The following is a 15,735-nucleotide window of genomic DNA, read 5'->3' as shown; positions in this document are numbered from 1 at the left end:
ATAAGAGAGTAATATAAATTTGCACCAAAGCCTACTAACATAGCCATGGAAAACAACCATATATCAACCGTTGCATCAAGAAAGAAGTATTGAACTGGCCATGAGACATGATAAAAATATGGAGGTTGTTAATAATATATTCAAATTATATTCCTCTATATATTCATTTTCCATCTCGTTTGAATATCATAGATTGAAGAGGCAACCCTACCTCAACTTAGAAAAGAACCTGACCACATGATATTATCAAGCACGCTTCTCAAGGAATCAGTCTCAGTCTGGTGCTTGAAGAATTCTTCATGTTTTTTTCTGGAAGTTAGTCTTTTTGCCCTTTTTTTGCCGAGTAGGATACTGAAGAATGTGGTTTTGATCCTTTTGTTGCTGCTTCAGAGGTGCTAGTGGTACTCCTTGAACCTTTTTTTTGTGGGAAGCTACTCCTTGACCTGATATGATTTCAGATTAAAGCAAGATGAGCTAGGAGCCTAAGACCTGACAGACACCTTCTTTCTACCACTCGACTAAGAATTCGGCATTTCTCTATAAATAATCAAAAGATATACATTAATCAACATCAATTGAACATAAACATCAACTATGCTCAATTCGGAAGATGTATGAAAATAACTAAATTTACCTTGGCAAAGTACCATACATCAGATGGAGACTTGATAAGAGCAGGCCGTGGTTCCAAGCTTTCGGCTGTGGCCGGCGAGAGCAACGGTATGGGGGCAGGAACTTGAGGGACATGCAGAAACCTTGCGCACCCTCACCAAAGTCGCGCACTTGCTGCGTATTGGAAACAACGTCGCTGCTGATGTTGTCCACAGTGACGAACCTCTTCCACCATGTAGATGGCGATGCCTCAGGGTGGACGTACTGAGCGGAATTTACAAATAAAGTTAAACCTCCATTTCAAAACACCCGATTCAGAACATTTTGCTTTCTTTATGAAGGTCGGGTTTCAAAATCCTCAACAATGATTGATTAAGTGTTATCATCCATTTTCTGCAATAAAAAAGTTAAACCTCACACTGTTAGTTTGTTGAAACTACATTGCAAATTGTGTGAAGGTGTAATTAGTAAAGCTTCAATCAAACAGTGAATCAAACAACATGTATTAATCTTGACATAAACTATCTATTGATTTGGAAAAGCTAATTATAAATGCACACGAGTGAGGCACTCTTGCTCAATTGATCTACCAGCTTCAGCCTCCTCCTCTGCTGCCATCTTCCATGCTTTAATCTCCTCTTTAACAGCTTTTACGTCGTCCATCATTAGTTCTCAACCTGAAGAATGCATCAAAAAAAGTTATGAGTTTCGCACATTACAGAACTATAAGGATGGCTTGACTGAATTAATCAAAAAAAAGTTATGTCTAGTGTTTTGACAAAGTTATGAGTTTCGTACACAAAGAATTAAGAAGTGCATGATTTATTAACAAAGTAGCAACAACATGATTTATTAATCATAAATAGGAATTTTCAGGTTTCAATTTGATAGGGCACAATTAACAAATTAGCATTGTGCAGCACACTTTTAGAATTACAATGAAAGCTATTCAACGCCATTTCAACTGCTGTCTTCTAAGGATATTTCCCTTTTATGGATGTAGGAAATAACGGGCACACACTATTGGCTTTACTATGTTTCATTCACTCTGCTGAATTTTGGCTGTTGTGTTGTAGCATGGTTCAGTTTAGACTGAATTTTGGCTACTGTGCAGTAGCATGGTTTAGTTTAGACGCTTGACCAAAACAACTCCAAATCAATATTGAGTAGTTTGAACCACATACCTTGGCTACACAGGCGGACGTAATTCTGGCGAAGTCGGCAGTACGCAGAAATTCAGAATCGGCATGCCCACAACAACATAATACAAAATATATGATGCAGGCAAGATGCTGTTGCAGCTGAAGCTGGCAAGAGAAAATAACTCTTATGAATTAGTGAAGTAAACACATATCACTCAGCCATGCTAAACCATTCACAGAGAACAAACTCTTAGCTAGACTAATAAACTGAAGCAATCAGCCAATTATGACTGAACCAGTTTCAGTCACCAGCAACATATGGCTCTATTACATAGTGTTATCTGGTACTACAAGAGAAGTAATTGTAAGTTTAGCAAGTTTCTTTTGCGAGGATTGACGGGTCAAAAAAGTCGCTGAATATAACTGGCCAGACATCCACTAAGTTGGTTCAACACAAATCGATACACTTTGGTGGCTCAAAATCATGCTTATCTGCAGACAAAAACCAGCATGTGTAGCATACTTTTGACCTGCACTCCAGAACCGAATATTCATGCTCACCCAATCAGATTCAATCCAGATCAAGATGCATATGGTTCTACTCCATACTATTATCTCATACAAGAGCGAGGTAATTATGAGTTTAGCTTAGCAAGGTTCTTTGCGAGGATTGAAAAGTCAACAAGGCTCCTGAATATAATTCGCTAGACATTCCTTCACTTAACCAAGTAAGTTTGTTTAACACAAATCGATCTAGTAGACGTGCTCATGGCGGTTAAAAATTATGCTTATTCTGCAGACAAAAGCAAGCTTGTGTGGCATATTTTTTACCTGGATTGTAGAACCGAATAATTCATGCTCATCCAATCAGATTCAATTGAGAATTCGAGATCAAGATGCACAGGGCCTATCTATACGATCCACGGCAACTAAAATCGTCTCATCCTTGGCGACGAATAATTAGGAAGGATCAGGGACCGTACAGGAGCACGAGCAACCACAGTAGCCACTCACGGGCTCGCCAACAAGGCAGGGGACAGAAAAATAACTGAAACATGGGTTAAGGGGATAGCTAAAAAATAAGGCCTGAACAATGTCGGCTTATTGATATTGATATAATATAATTCGTTGAGCAAACAGCAAAGTACATATATACCACAGTACAAAATTAAGTATTGTCACTTATTTCAGGCAGGCTAAACTAAAGTCGCCATTAATTCTTGCAAATCTGCTTGGACTGAAAATCCTGGAACAGCAGAACTATTATTTGACGATATCTTCATAATCATTATGCTGACTTGCACAAACTTAATACCTTTGGAAAGCTATCAACAGCCTCTAAAACTTTCACCACATAAAACTACAAAGATATTTCATAACTGAAGAAAGAACAAAGTCGCATACAGAGCCAGGGGACAGAATTATATGTAAAACATGGTATTCCATCCAGTGAATATCAAGGAGATACATACCTCTGGTCTAGCCGAGGCAGGCTACAATGGACAACTGGACGGATGTTCTTGTTCCTCCGGCGAACTCGGCGGCGACATTGGACGTTTCGTTGAAAATTACAATTTGGACGGGCTTTGATGGAGCTTATGGTACAACAACGCAACCTGAAGGAGATTCTGGCCGAGGACCCCTCCTTCTTATAGCAGGCGACTGAAATCCGGGTCGGGCACTCCATTGCTTGGTGTTGGACAAGGACACGACCTCCAATTGTCCATCCAAATCACGGGAGAAAAACGTCGGAGATTGAGAAGGATACGACGGAGGAGGCCGGAGAGGACTGGCGGCGGCGGACAGCCACCAGCGCCAGTGCCTCCGCCTCCCCGTACCCAACTGCACCACCTCCTCGGTCTCCATCTCCGCCGCCGGCCCCGCCAGCCGCTACGACTTCGAGCCACTGCTCGCCTACCTCTCCGGCCCCTCCTCCGTCTCCACGCTCACCTCGTCGTCTCCTCCGCCCTTTGTGCCAGCCCCCGAGCGCCGCCTCGCCGCATCCTACTCCACCGTACCGTCGCACCTCGTACGAGTGGCACACTCTGCTCCGAGGCCTCGCCGCTAGTGACGCATCCCTGCCGCTCACCTTCGCGCTGCTCCCTTTCCTCCAGCGCCACCGCCTCTGCTTCCCGCTCGACCTTCTCCTCTCCTCGCTCATCCACTCGCTCTCCGTCTCCGGGCGCCTGCTCCCATACTCGCTGATGCTCTCCTTCCCGCCCTCCCCGCTCCTGCTCCACCCCTCAACTTCTCCTGCTCCGCCGTGGCTGGAAAGGAAAGGGAGTGTGTGGATAAGATGAAATAGAGGAGGAATCATGGCTTGAATTCTTACAAATACAGGGTGTTTTTTGTAAAATAATGAAACGTTTTCCACATCCACTTAAAGACGGACTGCGGGTTCAATTACTAAAACATACAGGGACCTTTTTGCAAAAAGGCCGATGACGGACGACCAGAAGCGATCGCTGGTTTATTAGTAGGGAAAGATTATCAACCTATGCCCACCAGGGTTCAAATCCTCGTGCTCGCATTTATTCCTAAATTTATTTCAGTATTTCCGGCAATGTGCATTCAGTGGGAGGAGACATTTCCGTCGACGACCTCGTCGGTGACTTCATAAATTTGAAGATAATATGCCGGTTCAGTATTTTGCAGGTGCTCATAGGGTAGGGTGTGCGTGTGTGCGTTCATAGGGGTGAATGTGTGCGCGTGTATATGAGCGCTTGTGTTTGTACTGGTATTAAAAAAACACTATTTTCACGCGCTTTTTGTGTGTGAAACAATTCCTTTTTTCAATATAGTGTGAATCTATGGTGACATCAATTTGTTCAGGTACAATGATGCAGAGGCTAAGAGCTTAACCATTTTTTCAGAAAAGAAAAAATGTCACATACAATATTCAAGATGGGAATGGGCTGACCTGGACCTTGTCCTAGGCCCCAAGGTCAGTATGTGAGCTCATGGGCCGGCCCATTTCATGAGAAATTCATGGCGTCGTTGACGCATTGAGTACATGAGACTGGCCCAAAATCGTAGAAGCACTCGCATGGTAGAAATTGAAATGTTACAGATCCCTTGAAATGGCACTCCCAGAGCTGAAACATTTCATCGAAGCTTCCGTTGCTGCCACAAGAATTCTAGAACGGATAAATCGTGCGCCCAAGATCAATGGCGATGACCCAAAGGGGCATGTTTTGGATCAAGTGCATGGAGAGGTTCAGTTTGAATCAGTTAGCTTTGTGTACCCGTTCAGGCCTAATATGGCGGTCCTCAAAGTCTTCAGCCTTCAGATTCCTGTTGACCAAGCAATTGCTTTGGTTGGCTCAAGTGGTAGTGGCAAGCTAAAAGTGCAACTAATCCCGGTGGTTTTGGTAATTCATAACAACATATAGCTCATTGAACTAATATCCATTCAAGTTAAATGTTTCAAAAAGTTCAATGATTGGCATGGCATGGACTAGAGATGTGGACCCCTCAAAATGCTAAGGACAAAGATTGGCAAAGGCTCAAGACTCTTCATTTTCATTTTAGTGATCCAATATCACATTGAGTCAATAGGAAAGCCAATAGTATTAAAAAGGGATGAGGTGTTTGCTTAATGCCTTGCTTGCTCAAAATGCTTAGTGATATTGCTCCAAAACCCTCAACCACTTTCTCATTTTCACATATGTCCAAAATCTAAAGTCAAACTCGGCCCCACCGATTTGATCTATCCAGCGCCACTGAGTTCACTTGACATGGCCATAGCCAGAAACCCTAATCAATCCGGTCAAACCGATACGACTCTCGGTCCCAACGAGATGGCTTTGCAAACTCTCTGTTTCCCTTCATAATATTTCTGTCTCACCGAAATGAGCGATCGGTCCCATCGAGTTTGCATTGGAAACTCCCTGTTTCCTTTTCGTAACATTTCAGTCTCACCCAAAATGAGCAATCGGACCCACCAAGTTTGCTTAACCAACTCTCTGTTTGATTAATTGCTGAAATCAGTCTCATCGAGTTCATGCGATCGGTCTCACCGAGATGAGGTTTTGCCCTAGCCCTAGCACATTGATCCCACCGAGTTGATCTGGTCGGTCCCACCGAGATTCCTAATGTTCACATTTTGAACTAAATCGGTCTCACCAAGTTTCTCTATTCGGTCTGACCTAGTTGGGTCAAATGTGTGTAATGGTTAGATTTTGTGTGGAGGCTATATATACCCCTCCACCCCCTTCTTCATTTGAGAGAGAGCCATCGAACGTGCCTACACTTCCACTACTCATTATCTGAGAGAGAACCACCTACTCATGTGTTGAGACCAAGACATTCCAATCCAACCACAAGAATCTTGATCTCCAACCTTCCCCAAGTTGCTTTCCACTCAAATCATCTTTCCACCATGGCCAAATCCGTGAGAGAGAGTTGAGTGTTGGGGAGACTATCATTTGAAGCACAAGAGCAAGGAGTTCATCATCAACACACGATTTATTACCTTTTGGAGAGTGGTGTCTCCTAGATTTGTTAGGTGTCACTTGGGAACCTCCGTCAAGATTGTGGAGTTGAACCAAGGAGTTTGTAAGGGCAAGGAGACCGCCTACTTCCTGAAGATCTACCCAAGTGAGGCAAGTCCTTCGTGGGCGATGGCCATGGTGGGATAGACAAGGTTGCTTCTTTGTGGACCCTTCATGGGTGGAGCCCACCGTGGACTCGCGCAACCGTTACCCTTCGTGGGTTGAAGTCTCCATCAACGTGGATGTATAATAGCACCACCTATCGAAACCACGCCAAAAATCTTCGTGTCTACATTACGTTTGCCCTCTCCAAACCCATCCCTTTTACCTTCATATGCAATGCTTTACTTTTTGCTGTTACACTCTTAGAATTGCATGTGTAGATTGATTGCTTCACTTGTGCTAAGTTGCTAAAATTTGCCAAGACTTAAAATTGGGAAAAGGCTAGATTTTTATTTGGTCAAGTAGTCTACCCCCCCCCCCCCGCACTAGACCTACTTTCGATCCTACAAGTGGTATCAGAGCTTTGGTCTCCATTTGCCTTGATTTCCATAGTTTTTGGTGATCATAGCCTTGGTTTCACAACCTAGGAGAGTATGGCGTCTAGCGAGGGAAATTACCACCGTAGAGGTCCTTAGTTTGATGGTACTAATTTTGCTAGTTAGAGCATAAGATGAAAATGCATATTCTTGGACATAACCCCGCCATTTGGGCTATTATGTGTATTGGTTTGCAAGGTGAATTCTTCGATAGGAGAGAACCAAATCGTGAAGCAACTGCGGAAGAATTGAAGAAGCTGCAATACAATACACAAGCTTGCGATATCCTCTTCAATGGATTGTGCCCCGAAGAATTCAACAAAACCAGCCGTCTTGAGAATGCAAAAGAAATTTGGGATACTTTGATTGATATGCACGAAGGTACCGAGTCCGTCAAGGACTCCAAATTGGATGTTGTAGGATCGGAAGTATGTCTAGAGGGGGGGTGATTAGACTACTTGACCAATTAAAAACTTAACCTTTTCCCAATTTTAGTCTTTGGCAGATTTTAACTATCTTAGCACAAGTCAAGCAATCTTCACACAATTCAAGCAAGCATGCAAAGAGTATATGAGCAGCGGAAAGTAAAGCATGCAACTTGCAAGAATATAAAGGGGAAGGGTTTGGATATTTCAAACGCAATTTGGAGACACGGTGATTTTTGAGCCACGGTTCTGACAGGTGGTGCTATCGTACATCCACGTTGATGGAGACTTCAACCCACGAAGGGTAATGGTTGCGTGAGTCCATGGAGGGCTCCACCCACGAAGGGTCTACGAAGAAGCAACCTTGTCTATCCCACCATGGCTGTCGCCCACGAAGGACTTGCCTCACTAGCGGTAGATCTTCACGAAGTAGGCGATCTCCTTGCCCTTACAAACTCCTTGGTTCAACTCCACAATCTTGTCGGAGGCTCCCAAGTGACACCTAGCCAATCTAGGAGACACCACTCTCCAAGAAGTAATAAATTGTGTGTTCATGATGAACTCCTTGCTCTTGTGCTTCAAATGATAGTCTCCCCAACACTCAACTCTCTCTCACAGGATTTGGATCTGGTGGAAAGAAGATTTGAGTGGAAAGCAACTTGGGGAAGGCTAGAGATCAAGATTCATATGGTAGGAATGGAATATCTTGGCCTGAACACATGAGTAGGTGGTTCTCTCTCAGAAATAGTAAGTTGGAAGTGTAGGTTTGTTCTGATGGCTCTCTCCACGAATGAAGAGGAGGTAGAGGGGTATATATAGCCTCCACACAAAATCTAACCGTTACACACAATTTACCAATCTCGGTGGGACCGAATCAACAAACTCGGTCGGACCGATTCAGTAAACCTAGTGACCGTTAGTGATTTTGGTGGGACCGACATGCAACTTGGTAGGACCGATATGGTTAGGTTTAGGGCATAACGTAATCTCGGTGAGACCGATTACACAAACTCGGTGAGACCGATTTTGGTAATAAGCTAACCAGAGAGTTGGTCAGGTAAACTCGGTGGGACCGATACGCTCTTTCTGGTGAGACCAAAATGTTATGAAAAGGAAACAGAGAGTTTACATTGCAATCTCGGTGGGACCGATCACTCACTTTGGTTAGACCGAAATGTTACGAAGGGAAACAGAGAGATTACAATCCCATCTCGGTGAGACCGAGATCCCTATCGGTGAGACCGATTTGCCTAGGTTTGTGGTAGTGGCTATGACATCTGAACTCGGTGGCGCCAGATAGAAAGAATCGGTGGGGCCGAGTTTGACTTTAGGTTTAGGTCATATGTGGATGTGAGACAGTAGTTGAGGGTTTTTGGAGCATATCACTAAGCACTGTGGAGCAAGAAACTCATTAAGCAACACCTCATCCCTCCTTGATAGTATTGACTTTTCCTATAGACTCAATGTGATCTTGGATCACTAAAATATAAAATGTAGAGTCTTGAGCTTTTGAGCTTGAGCCAATCCTTTTATCCTTAGAATTTTGAGGGATCCACTTTCCTCATCCATGCCATGCCCTTCATTGAGCTTTTCCTGAAATGTTTGTATTGGAAATATGTTAGCTCAATGAGCTATATATTGTTAGGAATTACCAAAACCACCTAGGGGTAGTTGCATTTTTAGATGTGCTTTAAAGTCAACTTGAGAAGTTCAAAATGAAGGATGGTGAAGGTGTTGCTGAAATGTAATCTAGATTGCTCTCATCACAAATGAGATTGTCGGCTTAAGAAGTGAAGAGATTACTGTCAGATTCATCATCAAGAAGATCCTAAGAGCCTTGGATGGAAAATATGATACCGTGTGCACTTTGATCCAAATGATGCCCAGTTACAAAGATCTCAAGCCAACGGAAATCATTGGAAGAATTGTTGCTCATGAGATGTCACTCAAGGATAAAGAAGAACTTCACAACAAGTCTAGTGGTGCTTATAAAGCTTCATGTGATGCTCCTACCACATCGAGTGAAAAACAAGTCTTCAATGAAGATCTGAGCTTAATGGTGAAGAACTTCAACAAATTCTACAAGAGTAGAAGCAAAGGGAGAAGCTCCAAGTCAAGATCTTACCATGACAAAAGATCTTCTAGTCGTGATCGAAATTGCTACAATTGTGGAAGATCCGGACACTACTCCAATGAGTGTACGGCTCCCTACAAAAAAAAGACTCACCTAAAAGGAGAAGTAGAAGAGATGAATCACCTCCAAGAGAGAGAAGGAGTAGAGATGATCGTTATGAACGAAGACCCTCTCGCGGAAGCAAGGATTCGGAAAGGAAGGACAAGTCATCAAGGAGCTACACAAAATGAAGACATCAAGCTCATGTTGGTGAATGGTTATCTGGTTACAACTCTGACAACCACTCCGAGAGAAGTTATCACTCCGACTCTGAATATACTCAAGATGAAGCTGTTGCCACTCTTGCGCTTGTGTCAACCAACTCCTATGACATATTTGACTCACCAAATGAAGGAATTGGAAGATGCTTCATGGCTAAAGGCCTTAAGGTATCACACCCCGAGTATATTGATTTCAATAGTGATGAAGATGATTTGCTAGGTGATGATGATTTGCTTGTTGACAATACTAGTGATGAAAACTATGATGAAATTGCTATTAATCATGCTAATCAAGATGAAACGAATGACAATGATAAGAAGGAGATTTAGCATCTAACTAAAGAACTAAACACTCTTTTCAGTGAGACCGAAATGTTACGAAAAGGAAACAGAGAGTTTACATTGCAATCTCGGTGGGACCAATTGCTCACTTCGGTTAGACCGAAACGTTATGAAGGGAAACAGAGAGATTACAATCCCATCTCGGTGAGACCGAGATCCCTATCGATGAGACCGATTTGCCTAGGGTTGTGGCAGTGGCTATGACATCTGAACTCGGTGGCGCCGGATAGAAAGAATCGGTGGGGCCGAGTTTGACTTTAGGTTTAGGTCATATGTGGATGTGAGACAATAGTTGAGGGTTTTTGGAGCATATCACTAAGCACTGTGGAGCAAGAAACTCATTAAGCAACACCTCATCCCTCCTTGATAGTATTGGCTTTTCCTATAGACTCAATGTGATCTTGGATCACTAAAATATAAAATGTAGAGTCTTGAGCTTTTGAGCTTGAGTCAATCCTTTTATCCTTAGAATTTTGAGGGATCCACTTTCCTCATCCATGCCATGCCATTCATTGAGCTTTTCCTGAAATGTTTGTCTTGGAAAGATGTTAGCTCAATGAGCTATATGTTGTTAGGAATTACCAAAACCACCTAGGGATAGTTGCACTTTCAATCTCCCCCTTTTTGGTAATTGATGACAACATATAGATCAAAGCTTTGACAAATGATAATAAGAGTGAAAAACATTGTCGCTTTGAGAAGTATGTGATAAGCAAGAGCTCCCCCTAAATTTGTGCATAGTTTAAGATTTGCTTTGGACTGCAAATGCACAAGGAGTTAGGCTCATGGGTTACTCTTCCATGTCACATACATCTTGGTGGAGCGCTCAAAATATTAAAGATTGAATACATGCACTCATCACCAAGCAAAGTGAATGGTCATATAGAGATAAAAGGAATATTGTCATCCAACAAGCATTAAGGTAGCATATGATCAAACACATGATCATCAATGTATCACATAGACAATAACGTAGTATCTCAAGCAAGAACAAGCAAATAAAGTTCAACCACGAAAAGCAAGAGAGAACAAAAGCAAACTCTCTCTCTCTCGAAGCCTATGATCTATACATTTTTCTCCTCCTTTGGCAACAAGTTACCAAAAAGTTCATAGAAAATGCATAGTACTAGAACGACTCTCAGGCTTGATCTTCAAGTGGTGGTGTAGAGATGGCTCCTTGGACGAAGACTTCAGTTGATGTGGATGGAGCTGGAGGAGTTGGTGCTGGAGCTGGTTGCACTGGAGCTGTAGCAGGTGCAGATGAAGTGGCTCTGGTGTCTGTCACTGGCACTACAAACTGATCTCTGAGCTCGAGGCACTTTGGCAAATGCATCAGTGGTTGTCTTGCCCTTCCTCTCCTGCATATCTTCCTGAAGCTGCTCCACAACAGACTGGATCTTAGTTACTTTCACATCTAAGTCGTAGAACTTTTGTTCCATGATTCTTTCCAGGATCTCCTGGTTTTGAGTTAGGGTGGCCAACCCCTTCTCAATCCTTAGAGTTGATGCTATTAAGTAACCAAGCTGGTCCTGCTTGCTCTTCAAAAAGTACTCAGATGCCTCCTCTAAAGTTGCCATCTTGGCAGCCTTCTCCTTCTTTGCCTTCTCCTTCTTCTCTTGAGCTTGCACTGAAAATGGTTCATTCTCATTCATGACTACTTGGTTTTCTTCAAAGTCTGGGTAGATAGCAAAGTGTTCCTTATCCAACAAGTATTTGCCTGTGCCCATCTTGGAGTTGATCAGCTCCTGGATTTGTGGGGCATACCCACAACTTCTCTTCTGGTCTGCTGCTGTCCTCTTGATAGTCTCAACTATGAGGCTCATGACCTTGAACTTCTGTGGAACATCAAATATGCGTAGCATGTTTATTGCATGCCCTCTGATCATGTTGTGGTCACCTAACTTGGGCAAGAGAGTGTGCCTTAGAATCTAGTTGATCGTTGGCAGTCCTAACAGAAGAAAATGGACAGATCCAAACTTGGAAGTCTCAAGTGCTTTATCTGGGATCTCCTTGTACATATGTGACATTGAGTTGTGATCCTTTTTCTTTTTGGAATAGACATCCAAGTCATCGGCTTCCTCCTCTAGTGCATTGATCAGGCTTGCCCATTCTTCAATTGTGGACTGGTACCTTGTACCTTCAGACATCCAGACTATTCTGCCATCAGGATAAAAGTGAGATGTGGAGTAGAATTGCATTACAAGCTCATCATTCCAGTTTGTGAACTTCTATCCAACAAATTCATCAACTCCACAAGCCTTGAAGCTGTCATGCACACCTGGGTAGTGTTCCTCACTTTCCTTCATGTATTTCCAGTCCACCCACCTCATGTCACAAACTATGGGTTTCTTGTCCAGCAGCACAGTCTCATAGAAGTCCTATTGTTCCTTAGTGTGGAACCTGTAGTCAACAGCAGTCCTTCTCCTGATTGCATAAGGATCAGACAATCTCCACTGTCTGAGCCCAGCATCCTTCCTCAGCTTCATATTCTCAGCCACTGGATGAGCATCATTGTGGTCTGCAAGCTTAGGTTTCAGCTTCCTCAGAACTTGTCCTTCATCTTCTTCTTCTTCAGCAACTTCAGGCACTGGGGCCTTGTTCTTCTCAGCAGCTGGTATGCTCCTGGTATTCCTTTTAGGTGCAGTCTTGGGCTTGGAGGCAGCTTTGGGTGCTTCTTTGGGCTTTGATGATGCAGCCCCTGACCTTATAGCATCACCCATAAGTTTTTGTGCCTTGGGTGCTGGAGCAGCAGCCTCCTCTTCCTCTTCCTCTTCCATCATGGAAGGTTGTCCAACAACTCTGGCCATGGTCTTCTTGACCCTTTCCTTCCTCTTCTTCCCTTCTGCAGCAGCCTCTTTGGGATCAGATTTCTCAGGTTCTTGAGTTGAAGCTCTGACTTTTAGTGTAGGTGTCCTCTTGGCAGGAACCTTCCTCTTTAGACCTGGCTTTGTGGTTGCAGCTGAGCCATACTCCTTTTTGAGCACAATCTTCTTGGAAGTGGCCTCATCCTCAGCTGCCACATAGTCTTCATCCTCAGAGTCCGAGGTTCTCTTCCTTCAGGCCCTGGTGGCAGCTTTGGGCAAATTGCTTGGGGTGCTCCTGCTGCCTTCATTTGAGGTGCTAGAGGGACTAGTGCCCTCACTCATGCGAATCTACTCCTCTGGCTGGTTCTGGCTGTCACTTTGGTCTGACATGCTGCAAACACTGACTGCTAACCCTGTGAATAGATATAGTTGAGATAGAATGGATGAGCATCACAAAATGCAGAAGTTTTTGCAAAAGAATGACTCAAAAATTTAGTTTTAGTTTTCCACAGAAAGCATTTCGGATCAACCGATTTGCAAACTCGATGATACTGAAGCAGCTTTTGGAACCTAAACTAGTGAACTCGGTCAGACCGAGTCACAGTTCGGTGGCACCGAGACTGCTAGGGTTTCATAGAGTTCTAAACTCGGTCACACCGATTTGCAATTTTCGGTCAGACAGAAAATCACTTGTGCAATGGCTTTAGCCGAATCGGTGGAACCGAGTTTTTCAACTCGGTGGGTCCGAGATGGTTTCGGCGGAAACCTAACCCTAAATTTCCAATTCACATCTAATCTAAGGATTGTTTTGACTGGATAGAATCGTTTCAATCGTGGCAAGAATCATGATGAACACAATGTGCTAGGAATCGGACGGGGATAGCACTGTGATCGAGTCCATACCCTAGTTTGGCGATGAACTCGCTATGGCACAACGGCGGGGTTGAATTCCGTTGACGCCGGCGAAGACCAGCGACAGGAGGCGGCTGGCGACGAAGTCGATGATCCGGAGACCCTGGTGGCAGAGCGAGCTATGCGCGGGCGAAGGGGTTTGGAGAAAGTTTCCAAATTTTTGCCCGTGAGTATATATAGCCCGACCCTGTCGGTGTGACTGAGTGAAATAACTCGGTGGCACCGAGATGCATAACTATTGACAGTTGCAGCAACTCGGTGAGACCGAAAAGTTCAAATCGGTTGCACCGAGATTGAAAACCTAGACCGACTTAGTGATCTCGGTATGACCGAAATGGAAGAATCGGTCAGACCGGAAAGCACAAAGAAGTTTTGGAAGTTTAAGTCTATGATGAATCGGGGACTCCAAGTGCTCCTCACACAGAGTGGTTTGAATCTGACTTGATCAAATTTTGTGATGTAGCATGAATAGAGTTTGACACAAGAAAATCATAGATAGCTAGAGAAGGTTCTTAGGCATTCTTCTTCATCCACTTGGTGAAAGAAAAAGAAGCCAATCAATCAAAGCAACAAGTGGATGTCCTCGAATGAGTTAAATATGCAACCAACATGCTCATACAATAAAATGGCAAGTGAAATATGTGGCAAAGCATGCACAACCAATTCTAGCATCTATCAAACAATTGGCGATGACTAGGTCATCTATATATGAGTATATTGACTTAGGAGTCAAATAAGAACATTTGATCATAGGTCATACTCATCGTTTAAGCTCAAGTGGGGTTACCACTTTTACATAATGCATTGATGTGTTCACACCTTTAGAGTTGCTTTGACTCAATTCTTAGAGTTAAGCTCCCCCTAGATGTGAGATCCCCCCTTAGAGGGATGAACTAACCTTGGGTTTTGTCGATGATGACTTCATGTAGGTGTTGAAGATGTGGATGCTCAATGTTGATGAAGATCATTTGGAGCAATCCTTTGGAGTGAGTTGCACTTTCAATACCTACACGGGTTAGTCCCACAAGGAACAAACAAGTATATCCATAGACATAGAGTGATGCACACACAAGATGATGTCCATGAAAGCATTAGGTTACCTTGTCCCTTGTCTTACCAACATGAGGGTTTGTGACCCCTTGAACTAGTGCAAGATGTGGAAGTTGATTGTATTGTCCTTGCCAAAATGATATGAGTGAAGTATGTTGGGAGAGTCACCCTCAAGAACTCTCTAGTTCTTCTTCTTCGGGATCCACATCATCTTGATGGGAATCCTTGGAGTTGTAGTCGTGCTTGATGAAGTAGAACTTGACGTAGTCTTGGGAACCCACTTGACCAAGGCCTTAGGAGCTTCTTCAAATGCATCAATCTCCTCTTGAAGTTTGTCCTTGCCTTTGTGCTTGTGGTCTTGTGGTGGAAGATCATCTTGAGCTTGTGTCCCCTTGAAGGAAGTAGGATCATACTTCTCTTGTTGAGGAACAAACTTCGTCTTGGGGTATTGATCTTCTTCCCACTCAACTCCATTGGCATTGAACTTTCGTTCAAAACCAACACCTTGATTCTTCCGGTGCCTTCCTTGCTTGCGTACAATTTCCTCGAATTGCTTACTCCCGGCAAGGCTCTTGTAAACACCTTTCTCCATGATTCCCTTAAATAAGCTATTTTATTGCTCAAGTGTAACTTGGCTAAGAGAATCATTAGTGGAATCAAGAGAAGTATTAGAAGCAACAAGATTGGGTTTAGCATGATTATTGTTACTACTAGAGGAAGAATCCTTCTTGTTTTTGTTACTAGACTTGACTTGAGGCAAGTAAGTAGATAAGAGTAAATGCTTGGCAATGTAAGAAGAACTTTTCTTACGAAGATCATCATTGATTGCCTTTAAGAACTCATGCTCTTGATCAAGATTGAGCTTTTCAAAGCGTAACTTCTCATGAGTCCTCAAAAGTTCTCGATGATCCCCTAAGATAGTTTCATGAGCTAACTTAAGAGTGTTTAGTTCTTTAGTTAGGAGCTCAATTTTCTCCTTATCATCGTCATTCGTTTTATCTTGATTAGCATGATTAATTGAC

The sequence above is a fragment of the Triticum aestivum genome, chromosome 7B, assembly GCF_018294505.1.
Source record: "Triticum aestivum cultivar Chinese Spring chromosome 7B, IWGSC CS RefSeq v2.1, whole genome shotgun sequence".
Lineage (NCBI taxonomy): Eukaryota > Viridiplantae > Streptophyta > Magnoliopsida > Poales > Poaceae > Triticum > Triticum aestivum.
The sequence above is the reverse complement of the archived record's forward strand: the minus strand, read 5'-3'. Positions refer to the sequence as shown.